At 45.8% G+C, this 17,476-nt stretch overlaps 1 protein-coding gene and 1 long non-coding RNA gene across 3 annotated transcripts in view; one reads left to right on the forward strand and one right to left on the reverse strand.

Moving 5' to 3' along the window:
* BRF2 (BRF2 general transcription factor IIIB subunit) overlaps positions 1-17,476 on the reverse strand; it is a 437,620-nt gene that overhangs the window by 180,223 nt on the left and 239,921 nt on the right. The window lies entirely within an intron of this gene.
* LOC139788896 (uncharacterized) overlaps positions 1-17,476 on the forward strand; it is a 67,113-nt gene that overhangs the window by 27,571 nt on the left and 22,066 nt on the right. Inside the window, exons 4-6 of one of the 2 annotated variants that reach the window (XR_011722977.1) lie at positions 1,187-1,494; positions 3,032-3,226; positions 5,859-5,953. This is a non-coding gene — a long non-coding RNA (uncharacterized lncRNA). The remainder of the gene's footprint in view (positions 1-1,186; positions 1,495-3,031; positions 3,227-5,858; positions 5,954-17,476) is intronic. The other variant, XR_011722978.1, reaches the window with a different exon arrangement.

Below are 17,476 nucleotides of genomic sequence, written 5' to 3' on the forward strand. Positions count from 1 at the left end.
AAGTTGTGCCAGGGGAGATTTAGGCTGGATATCAGAAAGAATTTTTTTACGGAGAGGGTGATCAGGCAATGGAATGGACTGCCTGGTGAAGTGGTGGATTCTTCATCCCTAGAGACATTTAAAAAGAGCCTGGATGTGGCACTCAGTGCCATGGGCTGGCAACCGCACCGGTGGGTCAAGGGTTGGACTTGATGATCTCTGAGGTCCCTTCCAACCCAGCTAATTCTATGATTCTATGATTCTATGTGGGTGTCACCTGCAGCAGCTCTGCTCCTGTCCCTGGGGACTCTGCACATTCCCACTTGGGTCACTTGGGTAGCCTGGTGTGGGCTTTGGTCAACAGGACATTGGGGTGACCTTGTAGGGGTGTAGTGAAGCCACCACTGTAACCAAGTGTCCTGTGCCTGCAAGGGGGAGTTGTAAATATTCCTGAAACATAAAGATTTTTCAGGTGGAGTGGGGCCTTTTATAGCTGTGCAAGGGATTGGGTGTTTTTCATGTGTACAGTGATTAACTGAGAGCATTAAGCCCACCACTTCCCATATGTGCAAGTGTGTGTGTGTGTGTAGCAAGGCCAGGCAAATGACTGATGCAAACCTGAAGAGAGACAGCAGAGCATATTGTAAAGATCAACCCTATTTCAGCTTCTGTTCCAATCGGAAATGCCAGGGATTGTTTCAGAGTCTTCTGCAATGTTCATTATAAAAGTCCCCAGATGGCAGATGGCTATTAGCTCACTCTGACCTATATAAATGTCAAACGTAAAGCTATTGCCCCAGTGAAAAGCTCAAAATAAATAACAACAGGAGGGATGCTGTTCTGCTGCCACCAGGATTTATGGATTAGGAATTCGTGCTAATTCATCCCAAAGCTGGCAAAAAGGATGGATCTTGTCCTTTTGGAGGAATTCACTTAACACCTGCTTCCAGATGAACTGGAGTCCCCCCCGTGCCTGAGCCTTTCCAGATCCCAGGATGTGCAGGGATGTGCAGGGTGGGATTGATCAAGGGGAGACAATGCCAGTGTCACTCAGAGCTGACAGCAGAACCTTCCCTTTGTTTGCCAAAATTGTTCCAACAGCAACTTGAGCACTGATTTCCAATTGGTTTGCTTTGCCCTTATTGATCCCTCTGGCACCTGTCAATCAGAAGTGGGATTTCTTCCTGGGGTTTTTTTTTTTTTTCAGGGGTGGTTGTGGAAAAACCAACTTGTGCTCCTGAGGGATGGGGAATAACCAAGTGCAGGAGGTGGCAAAGAGAAATTCAAGGCTGCTCAACCCCCCCTGTGGTTGCTCTGCTTCAGAATAAGGAGTCTGGAGTTTGCTGGGGTTTCGTCTGCCTGCAGAGCTTTGATGGATGCCCATGAACTTCAGACTTTGGCTTCAGTTGTCTCAACTTCCCTGGGTCTCCCCTCTCTCTGAGACCTTCAAAAGGAGAAGAATTGCATTCCTGAGGTTGAAGGAATTTGCCCTAAATGGCCATTTCAGGATGATGGGTGAGACAACTTGGCAATCACCATTTAGTATGTTCATTTATATTTCTGTTTCAGTGTTCAGATGGCATCAAGGACACAGAAAGTTCAGCAAACACAGAAGCAGGTTGGCTTAAATATTAAACTGTGGGATTTAAAGGAGTTGCTTTTTTTTTCCCCTCAAAAACATTTTTTTTTTTTTGCAAAACAAGTTGCTGCTGCTGTCAAAATTCTTTAAGTTTCACCAACACAAATTATGTTTGGGTTTTTTTAATATAATGCTCGGTGCAAAACATAAATGAGCAGATTTGGGAAATATTTCATCTCCATAAAAGGCTTTTTTTGTAAACAAATACAAGTGAATATTTTATTAATGGTTTTGATAAATATATGAACACGGAATGATATCGTGCAGTGCATGAATCAGCTTATTAAAAAAATAAGAGGAAAGTAGGAATGTGGGTCATTTTAATCCAGGCAGGAGCAGCTTCAGCTACGTTTTCCTCACAAAAAGATTTCATTTTTGAACTGCCTCAATAACAAACATTCCCAAGAAGCATAAACTTGCTTTCATTTCTGAGCACACTGATTTAGACTGGCTGAAAGCTGGCTGAATCTGAGAACCTCTCTTAAAAAAATAAACCCCATGTCACACCTAGAGGTGCACTGCTGGTGCCTGGGGCTACAGAAATGGAGAAATGGGGTCTGTGTCAGAAAGACAGAGAAATCCAGGGCTCAAATCTATTGTGTGGTTAATGAGCAAAAGCTCTAAAAATGTGTGTTAAGCATGACATCCAAGTGGCAGTGCTAAGGACTTAAAGCAAGGGCAGCACTGCCTGATATAAATCAGGAGTGATTAAAACTCTCCCCAAAATAGAACTGTACAGGAGTTGTCAGCAAACTTCCCAGTAGTTAAAGATGTGTGTGGCCAAAAGGGACAAGTCTGATTTATGCTGTGGGTTAGGCACAAATCAGGGCTGGAAATGGATGTGTTGAGTCCAGCAAGGAGCAGAGCCCTGGGAAGGCTGCTCTGCTCCCCCCATCCCATGGCTTTGCTGGATGGGGAAGGAAAAATCCTCTCTGGAGATGGCTGTGGGTGACAGATACTCCCATTTTTATGGGAATCCTAGGAACTTAATCCCTGTGACTTTTTGCTGCTTTAACCCTCCTTGTCCAAGTGGCCCTCGTGTTACCTCTGGGTATAAAATGAATATTTTCCTCCCTAGGAAACTCCATTTATAGGGACTGACAATCCAGCCTAGCAGAGCAAAAAAAAAAAAAAAAAGTTGCAAAGAAGGAAACATTTCTTAGATACCTCTTTATTTTGTAGCAGGCTGCATCTTTGCTGTGTTAAGCAGGCAGGGGTCCACTTCCCATTTGATCTCTCCCCCTGTTCCCCAGTGTCAGATCCCTGAAACTGCACTTGAGAATTAATTTCCCACAAAGCTTTTGCCCACAGCTGACAAGTGACAGATTGCTGCATTGGTTGTATCCATATTGTTTGTGCCCTAACCTGAAATGGAGGTCCTTGAACAATGTCTTGTTCTTTTCTTTCATTAAGCTTGCAGTTCCACCACCACAAAAATCCCAGCTGGTGCCTGGTGCCATGCAAAGACCCCACAGTAACTCCAGAACCAGCACAGCTGTGCCCAAGCTCATCAAATGGGCAAGAAAAGCAGCTGAAGAGCTCCTCATCCTCCCTGTGAATCTGCAGTGAGAGGCAAGATGCTGCCTCTGAGTGACTGATTGCTGGAGGGTGAGTTGATGCTGGAAGGGGGGACCAAGAAATGCTGTTCAATCCTTTTCTTATGTCACACTGAAAAAAAAAAAAAAAAAAGAGGGTGGGAAAAAATAACCACAAAAAAAAAAAAAAAAAAAACAAAAAAACAAAAAACCCACAAAAAAGAAACTTAAAAAAAAATAGCAGCAATTAGGAACAAACTTGTGCTTGAGGAGTTTCAACCCCAGTGGTCAATTTGGTGCCCTGTGCTGGCAGTGCTGGGATGCAGGAGACTCCCCAAGGGATGCAGACCTGGGAGGGATAATGGCAGAATGAGGCCTCTTGTTATGGCAGGCCTGTGGCAGGAGAAAAAGACAGCTTGGCTGAAAGCTGAGATCTTTTCTCAGAGGCCCTGCTCCAGCTTTCCATGGGAGCCAAGTAAATCTGTGTGAGCTGGTGGTATTTGAGGAGCTGCCACAGCAGAAGCTGAGGGTGTTGGGTTTGAACACCGAGCTCCCTGCTTGCCCAGCAGAGTTAACATGACCCAGAAGCAGAAACAAAGAAGCCTTTCCTTTTTCTTTCTTTGCTCTGCCTCTTTCTTGCCTCTCTGAGTATTTCCACCACCATAAATTCAGAGCTCTGGAGGATATTTTCAGCCAAAGTCTACATGTGCAGGATACCATAATGTAAACTGCATATGTTGTGAGAAGTTGTTAAATGGAAGCAGCAGATGATAATGTGCCCAGGGTTGCTGCTAACATCACTTGGTTTCCTCCCCCCACAGGTAAAACAAGCCCTCTTCCCAATCAATTGGAACTTTCTGACAAGCCTATAAATTAAAAGAAAAAGAAGAATGGGGTTTGGCTACCAGACCTCCACTGGACACCCAGGAGCTGATTCTTCAACGTGGCCCTGGGGCTGAGAAAGCTCAGGCATCTTGAGACACAAAACCCCATTTCCCATTGAAAAAGCCTGGCACAGCTGCCCCCTTCCCACTGCTTTTCCATTCCCCCTTTTCTGTGGGAATCTGGGGAGAAAGGGAGGTGCCAGGGTTCCTCCTTGCTTGAGGATGTGCAGCTGGGAATGTCCCTGGTGAACACAGCAAACCCAGAGGGGGAGAAGATCCAAAGCTGAGGGAAAAGGGTTCATTTTTAGCATATTGACAATTTTATTTTTTTTTTTTTGTTAGCAGCACCAGGTCTTGTTCTGGTTTGTTTGAAAGCTGAATCTTGTCCACCAAGCAGGCAAAGATTACCAAAAGATTTTTCTTTAGGAAGCAACTCTGCAGTATCCTAAAACTCTTGGCAAAGAACTTTTGGTACAGAGGGAGCAAATGCACGGAGGGAAAACCATCTTCAGTATTTCTTTTTGCTGCCTTGCTCCAACACAGAAGAAAACAAAAAAAAATCAGTTTCTGATAGCCCTTAGGAAAAATCCTAACACGGGCTTCAGTGTCAGTGAAATCCACCTCTGGACACTGATTTTAGAGGTAGCCAATGATTTCCTTCCTCAAGGCTTAGCCAGGAAGTTTGTTTATTTCTTTTTCTGCAGAGGAATCAAAGGGATGTTTATCTAAATAATGGTACCATGGAGCAGTGGAACACTGAACAGGAATCAAAGGCTGAGAATGCCAAAACATATGTTTCATGGGTTGTTTTTGTTTATAACTTGAAGTGGTCAGGAAGGGATTGCCATGTGGCTTGTGTGATTCTCATCTTTGTGGAGCTGCTTTTTGGTTTTTTGAACATCCTGCCAGGGAGTTTCTTGAATTCTTTTGCTAAGGCATTTGGTGCAAGCTGGAAGGGCAGATGATGCCCATGAGCCACCCTGGCAATTGCTTCCTTTCTTCAGTTTTGTAAGGAACTACATTTTAAGCTTCTTTCTAAGTCCAAATTACAAAAATGCACTTTGGGTTTGAGGCTGAGCTGCTGGGAATCTCTTTACCCATTATTTACTTGCCAAGTCTCTTGTCAAAGAAAGAATTTTTTCCCTCTGAGATTCCAGGGGGTTGCAGGCACCTCGAGCAGCCCAGGCTGGAGGGAAAAAAAAAAATGCTGGAGGTGTCTGAGGTGTCACTGACTGTGGCTGAGAAAAGACAGGACCCTCAACTCAAGAGCAACAAAGTAAAGCAGATTTTTATTTGACTTTCCATGGAGTTGCAGCATGAATCCAGTTTGCCTTGGTGCTAATTTTGTTTCATTTCCTTTGCCATTTCTGGCTTTAAATGTTAAGCTGTGTACTTATTATTTTGTTATCATTTGTCACAAAAGCTTCTGGGTTACTCTTTAATTGGGTCAAGGGGTGTCTGGGGAGAGGAAAGAATTCCCAGTGCCAGCCATGGGAAGAAAAGTGCATCAGGGAGAGGGCACTGGGTCTGGTTGTGCCCCAACTGCCTGCAGAGTTTGGGTGTGTTTGGGTGCAGGACTGGGGACCTAAAGGATCCAGTTCTGGAGTTTCAGGTGGGGGGAATTGCAATTTGTAAAAATTGCTTTCTGAGCCTACAGACCTGACCAAAGAAAAATAGAAAAAAAAAATAAAAATTCCAAGCCACCACTTTCAGTATCTATGTGTATCTATGCCTGCTTTTTGCAAAAACTTTTATCCAAATAGAGGGAGGCTTAGTTAAGAGGGTGTTCTGTCCTCCTGAAATCAAGTTCTTACCTGACAGGGGCTGGAAGGAAGAAGTCTTGGAAGTGCAGAATGATTCAGATCCGTTCCCTTCCCAAGGGCAGCTGAGACAAAGAGCACCAGGACTCTCTTGGGGTAAGAAATCCTCCCACTTTCTTTTTTCTTCCTGGAGTGGGCCCTTTTCATTCCACACTGCCAGTTCTCTGTGATTGAAATTTGAAAGCATGTAGCTGTTAATCTGGGAGTGATTAAAGAGCCTCATTTCTTGGAAGAGTCAGTACTCATCATCTGCCGTGCTGAATGAGCCTCTAACATCCCCTGATCCCATTATATTGTGATTAATTGTGCCAGTTTAAGTCAATAATTCATTTGTTAAAAATAGGCCTGCAAAGTATCATTTGTCTCAGGGGAGATATCAGAATAAGAAAAAAAAAAAATTTGATACTTCTCATTAAATTAGTGTTGGGAGTTCTATTGAAGGGTTCTGTTCATGAAACATTTATTGCAGGCTTATTTGATAAGAAGTTGTATTTGTCTAAAATTATGTGTGCTAACAGATGTAATGGCCTGCATTTTTCCATTGTTAATGAAAGGATAAAGAGCCTAAATAAGTGCATGACTGGGGAGAGAAGTCTGTGCTGACAAGAAGGGAGATTTCTGAACATGTGTTTTACACAACAGGCAGAAATAATGTCCTCATCTTTCACTACCAAGTGGGGTGCTCTTCTCCCCACTCCCTCTGCAGTGTGACAGGGAGGTAATGGGAGGTTTTGTGGCTTGCAAGGAGAGATGGATGTGCCCCAAAGTCTCCTAGGTGTAAATGGTTATAAATGTTGCATTCATATTCATCGAGCCCTTAAAAATGGTTCAGCTGTAAACGGTTCTGAAAGGAAGATACAGGGAATAGTAGCCAGTCTGCTAATGATAATGGCCACAACTGACAAAGACACATGTTTAATATCTTCATCTCTCTAGTCAGTCAGATTTGGGGCCACAGGAATATTCCTGGAGCATGGCTTGTGCTTTTTCCTTCAAAGGTCTCCAGCAAACCCCAGCCTGCCAGGACATCCCAGAGCCAGGCACTAACCCCTGGGCCTTAGAGCTCAATCCAGCCCACCAAACACTGGGATGCTTTTCTACATCCCAGAGCCAGGCACTAACCCCTGTGCCTTGGAGCAGAATCCAGCCTCCTCAACACTGGGATGCTTTTCTACATCCCTGGAGGAATTTTTTACAGTGCCCCAAATGCTGTTGGTCCAGCCCAGGCACTCCCCATCACTTCTTTCCAGAGGCTCTGGAAGAAATCATAGAATCATAGAATCATAGAATTAGCCGGGTTGGAAGGGACCTCAGAGATCATCTAGTCCAACCCTTGACCCACCAGTGCAGTTGCTAGACCATGGCACTGAGTGCCACATCCAGTCTTTTTTTAAATGTCTCCAGGGACGGAGAATCTACCACCTCACCGGGCAGTCCATTCCATTGCCTGATCACCCTCTCCGTGAAGAAATTCTTTCTAATATCTAACCTAAACCTCCCCTGGCACAACTTAAGACTGTGTCCTCTTGTCTTGTTGAAGGTCGTCTGTGAAAAGAGTCCAGCTCCCACCTCGCTACAGCCTCCTTTCAGGGAGTTGTAGACAGCAATGAGGTCTCCCCTGAGTCTCCTCTTCTTCAGGCTGAACAGCCCCAGCTCTCTCAGCCTCTCCTCATAGGGCCTGTGCTCGAGTCCCTTCACCAGCCTGGTTGCCCTCCTTTGGACCTGTTCCAGGACCTCTACATCCTTCTTAAACTGAGGGGCCCAGAACTGGACACAGTACTCGAGGTGTGGCCTCACCAGCGCTGAGTACAGGGGAAGAATCACCTCCCTGGACCTGCTGGTGACGCTGTTTCTGATACAGCCCAGGATGCCATTGGCCTTCTTGGCCACCTGGGCACACTGCTGGCTCATGTTCAGTTTCTTGTTAATGCAGACTCCCAGGTCCCTTTCTGCCTGGCTGCTCTCCAGCCACTCTGTCCCCAGCCTGTGGCGCTGCATGGGGTTGTTGTGGCCTTTGGGGTCACTTACCTGGCTAATTGTTAGATTGAGTTGGGGTTCCAGTCCCATGCACAGTTTTCTTTCTATTTCTTGAGATCTCTCAGCTCAGCAGTGATTTCTAGAAAAGCTTCACCACAATTACTCAGCTCCAGCCCCAACTTGGAATCCATCACCACCCAGAGCACCAAAGGCCACAAACTGGGAAGGGTCTTGGGGACACCTCCTGGGGTGGGGGCTGGTTCAGGTGTGTGCCCTGCACTCCCCCTGCCTTGGTTGCAAGGTGTTGTTCCCACAGCACTTGGTTCTCTTGTTCCTTTTGGGGCTCAACCACACCACGAGCAGTGTCATGCACAGCAGAACCCTTTTAAAGTTTTTTTTTTTTTTTTTGTGGGGAAAAGTGGTGGTGAGCAGCAGGCTGCTCCTGCCCAGGTCCCAGGGCAGCATGGTATGTTTGAAAGCCTTTCAGTCATTCCAGGAGACCAGCTGAACTTGTACTTGGCCCAGGATTTGTTTCAAGTAATGAAATGAAGGATGGGGAGTACGTGCTGGGGCAGGAGGCACTGGAGAAGACAAGGAAACACTGCAGTGCTTAAGGAAATGTGCATGTTAGGCTAAAGCTGGGTTTGGAAACCAAATCAAGTCCAATGTTCCAGGATTTATATAAAAAAAAAATAAATAAAAAAATAAAAGGCCCTGCAAACCACAAGTCTCTCTTCAAAACCAGGCTCTGTGGTTTTTTTGCTGGTGTCTTTGAGCTATTTTATAGCCCTTGCATCACATTACCTGGTGATCTGCCCATCAGCTCAGTGTACAATCCTTCCATTGTTTGGAAGCCTTCTTGTTTGACAGCAAGTTCTATTAATGTGATGTGCCTGGCCAAAAATGTGTCACTGCTGAGAAAGGGTGAGCAAAAAGCTCCTTTGATGTCTGAGTGACAAGTTTCATGTGTCTGCGTGGGGCAGGGAGAACATGAGCTGGAGTCAGCAGGGAGGGGAGAGGGGATGCTGCTGGTCCAAACATCTGGAGGTGCCAACTCTGCTGTGCCTCTGGACACTGCTTAGTGCTCCCTGGCAGCAGGAGATCTGTTTTGCCTTTTTCCAACAGAATTATGGCTTTACAACCTCAGCTTTTTCCCTGCACTCCTGCTACTTCTGGTGGTGTCTGGAGGGAAGGAGGATGGGGGTGGCTGATGTTAAATCAAGGGCAGTTTCTGGCTGATGAAGCTGTGAGGAAATCTCCCTGTAAAAACAGTGCTGGTTGTGTCTCTCTCCCTCTGACAGATGGCTCAAGGAAGGTAGGGATGTGCTGTCATTTTCTTGCACTTAGGCAACATTTTGTGTAGCTTCTCTTGTCAATAAAATCTCATTGGAATTGACCTGAATTGACAGATATCCATTGGCTTGAACAAGGGATGGATCCAGTCAATAAGCTCTCATGCCTCAGGGCATAAGCCAGTCACTAACTCAGAGAAGGTTGGAAGAAAATATCCCTGATGTGTTGATTATTCCATAAAATTGTCCACTAGGAGGATTTATGGACGTTTGGTTGCTCACAAACACAACATACAGGGCTGGAGGGACCATTAACCTGTTCTAGTCCAACAGCTCTGAGGTTCTGCAGCTCTGAGTCTCTTTACAAGAACTGTAGCAGACAGATTGGTCCTTTTAAAAGCTTGGAGGGAAGAAAAATTTGGTTGTTGAATCTTAATCTGGATGTCAGAACCTGAGATGTGCTTTCCCCATCCCCCCTGCCCTCCTTATAGGATCCTTTCTTTAGCTGTAAAGGATGCCCTGGATTTAACCACCAGTGAGCTGAGGACTACCAAAAAATCTTGCCATGTCTGTGCCTCCTTCATGCTTGGAAATCCAGTCCATGTGAGATGGGGGAAAACAAAAAAAAAAAAAGATGGTTTTGGTTTTACTGAGATTTTCTGATTCCAGCCTCAAACTGAAGAGGGAAAGGTCAAAGTTTTCATTCATCAGCAGTTTATATAAAGGTGTTTCTGTGGGTTTTGGGTTTTTTTTTCCTTTAAAAAACAGCAGAAGGTGTGTTCCAGCTGGGCCAGGAATAAAGCACTTGTACAGTTCACAGCATCTATGGCCCCACCACCAGGCTGACCCTGGCCCAGTGTTGATATTGTCCCTCTTGTCCCACTCAGAAAGCTTCCAGGGGTTGAATTAAAATTAAGTTTTGTGACTCTTTCCACCCCAAAGCACCTCAAGTGAGGAGGAGCAAACTGCTGGGCTTTCAACAGGTAGTGACTGGAAAATAAGCTTGGAGTTGGGGTTGCCCTCTTTGCTCTCTGGAAGGGTTTTTGGGGCTGTTGGAGTGTCTTGCACTGGGGTTGGATGGGAAGAAGAGTTCAGTGGGAGGAACAGGCTCCAGCCTGGAGGTCATCACCATAGTTAGGTCAGAAACATCCCAAAGAGGTCAAAAACTCCCCGGTGAAAGGGTCACCTCAGGCTGCCCATAAAACCACGGGAAGGGGGTGCAGGAGCACCCAGGCTGTGGTCTTGCAGAGGTCTTGGGTGGGAAGTGAAATCTCCCAGGCAGCCTTTTTTGTGAGATTTGTGGCCAAAGTGGTTCAGATGACATTTGGTGAATGCTCCTGGGGGAGATGGAGGGAAAACCTCTCTGATTCCCCGTCGCTTCGGAACAACTTTTCCGGCAGCCGTGGGTTGGGCTGGAGCTGGGATGCTGGAGGTTAGAAGCTGTCACTCCTGTCCCTTTAAGCCATCCTCTGTCGTCGTGAGGCTGCCTGTCAGCAGGGAGCATAAAACAGATTGTGACACAGGGCAGTGATTTTTTTAACAATCCTATTATGAAAGACAGAGTGCTCCCATTTCCTTTGCAGCTTTTATCGAGACTTAAATCGCCGCCGAGGGAGAAAGGAGAGGGGGGGGTAGGGGGGAACCTTGCTGCTTTTATTTTATTTTTAATTTTTTTAAGGCGAGATTTTTGCTTAGTTACTAAATTCCTCCCTAAGTCTCCTCCAAGCAGAGATCCAAGAGTATCCCTATTAAATTATATAGAGCGAGTCCAGTCCTTGGCTGTCAGCGGGACCCATCAGTCCTAATTTATCGCCCCAGGAAACACAGTACAATTATGGTAATAAATAATAATAGGATTCAGTACATGACAACATGAATGATGGAGCCTCTCAGAACTCATTTACATTGCTTTGTGTTGCAATCACCCTGCTTCTAATGTAATGCCAAGCAAATGAGCCTTTTTGAATATTGTGCAATCTATTGCAAGTCAACTGGCACAAAACTCACTCAATAAATCATGTTCAAACACATGCCTCTAATGACAGGTAAATCAACAATGAAGTAATTGCATTTAATGTATTGAAATACTGGACAAAAACAGTGACCTCAAAGTGACTTTTTGTAGAAGGTTTGATATAGTTGCGATGGCAAATGGGTCTTTTTTTTTTTTTTTCCTTTTTTTTTTTTTTTTTATCAGGCACTTCTTGCTCAGCTGCACACGTGAGAATTAATGACACTATTTCCCTCTCACACCTTGATTTACTGCCTGCTTTCCTCCCAACCCAATGCCTGGGCTGGGAGTTTGCTGGTGCAACCATCACCTTGCAGGTCTGGGGCCTCAGTAGTCTCTGAGGATCAATATGTTGGATAATCAGGGATGCACTTGGTTCTCTGATGCTGCAGAGAGCTGGGGCTCCATCCCAGGCAGCTCAGCTCTCCCAGGGTGCAGTGCTGGGTTCTGCTCTGTTGCTTTCAATTGACTCTTTCTTTTTCCCCCATTTCCGTGGTCCATTTGTTTCACTAGGAAAGGAAAAAGGCAGTGGGACTCTGGAGCAAAGGCTTCCGTGGGACTTCTGGGCTGACACGTGTGCTGGGATGGGGTTTTGCTGGGATTTCCTTTTCCTTTTGCTTCTTCTGGGGGGCTGGAGGATGGAGGATTACATATTTTGGGGTTCTGCTTAAATCAAACCCAAACTGGTTTTGCTTTGGTGGCAAGGACAGCACTGGAGTGACATTCCCAATTCTTGATGGGATATTTTAGGACAGGATTCCAACCTGATTCCCAAGTGCCTTGGGACTGTTTTCTACCCTGTGAGAAATGTGAGGGTATTTTCTGCTTCTGCAAGGCTGTAGCTGTAAGGATCACACCAAAGATCAGACAAACACAAAAAGAGCATCCCACGTGTGCAGCTGGGAGTATTTTGATGAAATGCTGCTGTCTCCAAGGATTTTGCTCCAGAAATATACTGGGGGTTGGTTTAGCAGAGGGGTTTCTGGTTCTGCTGCTTGCAACAGGTCCTGAATTTCCACAGATTTGGGTCTGGAGCTGTGGGGCCAGGTGATCCACCCAGTGGGAAAAGAACTGGGAGGAGCAAAAGAGTTCCTGAGTTGTTGTCCCATGAAAAGGGGGTATGAGCAGAGGGAAGTTTGGAGATTGTATCTAAAGGCTCCTGAGGGAACAACTTCACAGATTTGGGCTCTGATTTTATTCCCTTGCCCTTCCCTTGCAAGGGAATTTGGAGAGTGTCAAAGGTCTCCTTGGATTCTTCAGGCAATGGGAAGTTTTTACATATCCCCAGGCTTGAGCATCTCTGCTGATGGCTCCCATATGATAGAAACTGATTAGCAAAATGTCTCAAGTCAGGACAAAAGAACTATTAACTAAGAAAAAAAAAGGAAAAAAACACAAGAAATTTCTGCAATTTTAGAAAATTGTTCCCAGTTGTACTTACCATCCAGTTTGTTCCTTGGCAGCAGGAATGTCAGGATACAATCCCCCACTTTTCCTAGACACAAGGACTCTAGGATCTCAGGGGTAACTCTGTGGGGCTTTTTGGGGTTTTTTCCTAGCTATTAGGGGGGATTCCTATCATCCCTGGAAGCGTGGCAGGGATTTGGCAGCAGAGCTTTCAGAGGTCGTTGCTGAGAGAATTAAAGCCCTTCCTCTGGTTGTCTGAAGTCAAAGCTGCTGTGGTGATAATTATTTTTTATTTGGGGGGTTCTTAGGTTGGGCTACAGCCTGGGAAGCTGAGCTAAAGCTGAAGTCTAAGCTTTTATGAGGGATGACCTAATTTTCTTGCTGGTTTTACAGGTGAAAAAATGGAGGTTTTAGATGTGGAAGTGTGAAACTCAGTAAATATTTGAAGACAGACTGAGAGAGTTGGGGTTCTTCAGTCTGGAGAGGAGAAGGGTCCAAGGAGACCCCATTGTGACCTTCCAATATCTGAAGGGGCCATAAGAAAGCTGGGGAGGGACTTTTTAGGATGTCAGGGAGTGATGGGACATGGGGAGTGGATTCCAACTAGAGGAGGGGAGATTGAGATTGGAAGTTGGGAAGAAATTCTTCCCCAGGAGGGTGCTGAGACCCTGGCACAGGTTGCCCAGGGAGGGGGGGGGGAAGCCCCATCCATCCCTGGAAGTTTTTAAGGAGCTGATGTGGGGGGTTGGAACTGAATGAGCTGCAAGGTCCCTTCCAACCCAATTCTGTGATTCCAAAGTGGCTGCAGAGAGGATCAGGACTTTGAAGTGATGGAGGATCAGGAGCTGAACCCTGATTTCTCTCCCAAGATTTTGCCTGGCATTTTCTAAACCTTTTTTTTGTTTCGTTTTGGGGGGGGGGTTTGGGGGGAGGGGTTTTGGTTGGTGTTTTTTTGGGGTTTTTCGTTTTGGGGAGAGGTTTTTTGATTGTTTTTTTTTTTTTTTCCTCTCTCTCTCCTCCTCCACTTCTCCAGCCAGGACAGTGCAGAGGTGAACACCCCCATCCCACCCCAGCTCTGCTCACACCCTGCAGCTCCTACAACCTTTGCTTGCTCAGATTCACTTTCCCTTCTCCACCCCCCCCTCTCCCACTGCCTCCCCCGAGCCCCCCGGTGTGAATTAATGTCAGCAGTTTGGCTGCAGGAAATAGACTCACTCCCCTTGTCATTTTATTACGAAGCTCCCAAGAGCCAATAATCAGGCTCTGGCTGTGAAAAGGCCCTGGTTTAGGCAGCTTGATTAATGACTGAGGGTCACTGCTCAGCACCTTTCCCACTGGAGCTCTGCAGCACGCATCCAGCCCAGCTGGAAATGAACAAGAGTCTGAAAGTGAGGAATAAAGAGGCTGAAAAATCAGGGAACCAAAACCAACCCCAGCCAAGACAAAAGGGAGGAAATGCTGCTTTTCATCCAAAAGTTGGGTTTCATTTCTCTTTTTTTTTTTTTTTTTTTTTTTTTTGCCCCCCCTGCAGTGAATTCGGAGCTGGAGGATGAATTGTTCTGGAAATAGAGATGGGTGCAGCCTTTGGGGGATTTCAGAGAGGATTTGGGAACTCTGGAAGCTCCTTTTCCTTTGCTGTCCCTCCAGCAGCCATTCTGCAGGCTTGGGGTTTGGGTGCCCTATAATCCAAACTGGATGCAGTGTCTACACCAGCAGGAAAAAGGGAGGATTCAGGTGGGAAATGGGATCTGAAAGGGAGGGAATGCTGGGGGCAATTGTCTCTCCTGCCATCCCCAGGCCCTGTCCCAGCCCACACTGCATCCCTGGCTCCTGGGGAAGGGCAGGAGGGAGGTCTGGACCTCAGGACATCCTGCAGCACCTTTTTTCCCTAGGTCCCACCCTCTCCTTGGAAAAAGGCTTCCCTTGCAGGGCTTTCACAGCAGAGGTTGCTCCAAGCCAAGTTTATCAGCTCCTTCAGCTCCTTCCCCACCAGGTTCCCTCTCCCAGCAGGACTTCCAGGACATCCAGCCCTAAATTCCCTCCAGAGCAGTTCCAGGGAATGGTGTTGGGGGGTGATGTCCCCTCGGTCTTCACAGATTATTCTGCCTTGAGACACCCCAAGCTTTTCCCTTCCTTTGGGCAATAATTTCCCTCTGCTTTCCTCCCATCCCTGCCTTGAAATCCCAGCACCAGCACAGCCCCAGTGCTGCTGAACTGCCTTGAGGGTTGGACCTGAGGGTGAGGCTGCTTTTTCTCTTGCTTTTACAAACTTGATCCTCCTTTGTTTGCTCTGATGACTGACAGAGGCTCAGGGTGTCTCTTGAAGTGCATTTCAGTCTTTGCAAGAGATGGGAAATGTTGTTGTTGCCCTACTTTGCAGAACGAGGAGATAACAGGGGAAGTGGGAGAAATCAGTCCAATAGCACTCAAGAAACTGGCAATAAGGGAGGCATGTCAGTCACTTGGAGGAACAGAGGGAGCTTTTGGATTTCATTCACCTCAAATTTCAGTGGATTCTGCACGAGTGAGGAGTGATTTTTGATTCACTGCAGACAAGAAAAAAAAAAAAAATGCTGATTTTGCTGGCTGAGTCAGCTCGAAGAACCTGGTTTGGGGATGGCAATTTTTATTTGGTTTGTTGTTCATCAGGAGGGAAGGTGAAATTCTGCCCTTGAGTGAACTGATGGGTCTGGTTTGTGAGGCTGAAAATCCCACAGCAACAGAAACCTCTGTGTGAAGCAACCTGGGCTTGAGATGGAGGAGGAGAAGAGAACTGAACTGATGCAGTTACAGTTTCCAAGATGAACTAAACCAAAATCAACTTCCTGAGGTCACCTCCTGGACCTTCCCTCTCCTTCCCCACCTTTCCTTCCCAGCACTCTGGTCCAGCCAGCTCTAAAGGACCCAAACACTGTTTTTCCCACTGCATCCCTCCAGAGAGGCTTTTGCAGAGGAAAGATTTCCTGGGAATCAGTCTAAATTTGCCTTTTCTCCCTTTCATCCCCTTGCTAATTACCTGCAACCCCTCAGCCTCTTTCTCCTGGGTGAAATGGCCTCAGGAAACCACTTCCAGCATCTCCCAGTTTCCCAGTTCCCTACCTCTCCCCATCACTCACCATTTCCCTGGACAAGTTGGTGGCATCCAACTGGGACAAAAAGCATCCTTGATGTCCAAAGCCAACCCCCAGGAGCAGGGAGGTGACTCTCAGAATTTTCTGGAGCTTCAGAGAAGTGGGGTCAAGATCCAACAAACTCAATACCCGAGGAAATTAGGTTGCTAGGATCCCAAGATTGTTTATTATGCTCTCAACTTTAATTAGCTGTAAGTAACATCATGTCAGTGTTCTGCCACAAATGCTAAAGCTGTCAAGGCAATTTTACTGAGTCTGGCAGCTTAAATCAGAAACAAGAAAGTCAACATGTCAATAATGGATCTAGACATGATGGATATATTAAAGGGGAAACCTAAAAGTTCTGGACTTCATTATACTGACTTCAGCTCTGAAAATGGATGCCAGAGAAACCTGCAGCTCCTTGGAAAAGCCCCTCAGAGATCTTGTTCTCAATTATGGGGCATTTTTCCTCACCCCATGCAGTCTATACCTTCCAAAAAAAATTCAGGGAAAGGGCAGGGGTGGAAATAACCCATCCAGGTTCAATTTCTATGAGAGCATCTGTGGAGAGGGAACAGTGAATCCAAGGATGGGAGTGATGCTTTTAAACCCTCCCAAAAAATGTAATCAGCTTTAACATCAGGCAGGTTCAGGAGATGCTCAAAGCCCTTTTTCCCTGTGCCCACATGGGAAAGAGATTTAAAATGAGCCCAAATTCCAGTCTCCCCCCATTTAAGCTTCCTCAGCCCAAAAACACAACTGGAAGTCAGATTTAATGCCTCCTCCAGGCTGTCTCTGCCCCAAGAACTGTTCTGTGCTGATTTGAGGGGCTTTAATTTTTTAATTTTTTTTTTTCTGCTTCTTTTAAAATCTTTTTTTTTCTTCTTTTTTTTTTCTTTTCCTTTTAAACCCAGCCAATAGTTGTTTATTTTCTGACATGTCCCTTTTTAAGTGGACTTTGCCTTGTGCTTTATACATATGTCTATTAAAATTAAGCAGATTTGCCAGGGGCTGACAATGTCAATGCTGCTCTGAAAACATAAACAGATGTTTTAGGAGCTCTCAGGTTGTGGGTTGAGCACAGCTGGGGGGGGGTATCAGGCAGCTCTGCAGTACCTGGTGGCAAAGTGTCCTTAGGTGGGGCTGTCAACAGGGAATGTCTTATTTTTACACTGGGGGACAAAGGACAGACCCAAACTGGTCAGAGGAGCAGAAATTGCAGTCTGAGTAAGCAGTGAGGTTTCTCCCATGCTGACACAGCTCCCTGGTGCTTTAAATATTCCCTTCTCCATTCCTCTTCCCATGCAACTCTAAACCAACTTGCTGGCATCTGCTTGGTACCTAAGCACAGACTCAGGGGCTTTTCATCAGCAGAATAAATAATAAATAAATAAATGTATAATAAATAAATGAAGAGGAATGAATGAATGAATGAATGAATAATAAAGGGGTTGGACCTGATGATCTCAGAGGTCCTTTCCAACCCGGGTGATTCTGTGATTCTGTAAATAATCAGCAAAATTATCAGCAAAAGAAACTATTGGTTTGTTTTGTTCCAGTCCCAAACTGGTAAACCACACTTTATTAAGTTTTCTGGACCTACTCTGTTGTTCCTTCCCAACACTACAGGCTTGCTTGTTCTTCAAACCTTTTCCAAGTTTAAGATCTAATTTGCTTTTTCTTTCACTGCAACATTTTCCTCTTGTTTCTCTGATGGATTTCTGCTCTTTTTGGCTGTGCTTGGTCTGGGGTTTCAACTGAGCTTTTTCCTTTTTCTATGACCTCTTTGCCATCAGTTCCAGCAGCTTAGGTTCATGTT

This window comes from Heliangelus exortis, chromosome 30 (assembly GCF_036169615.1).
Source record: "Heliangelus exortis chromosome 30, bHelExo1.hap1, whole genome shotgun sequence".
Lineage (NCBI taxonomy): Eukaryota > Metazoa > Chordata > Aves > Apodiformes > Trochilidae > Heliangelus > Heliangelus exortis.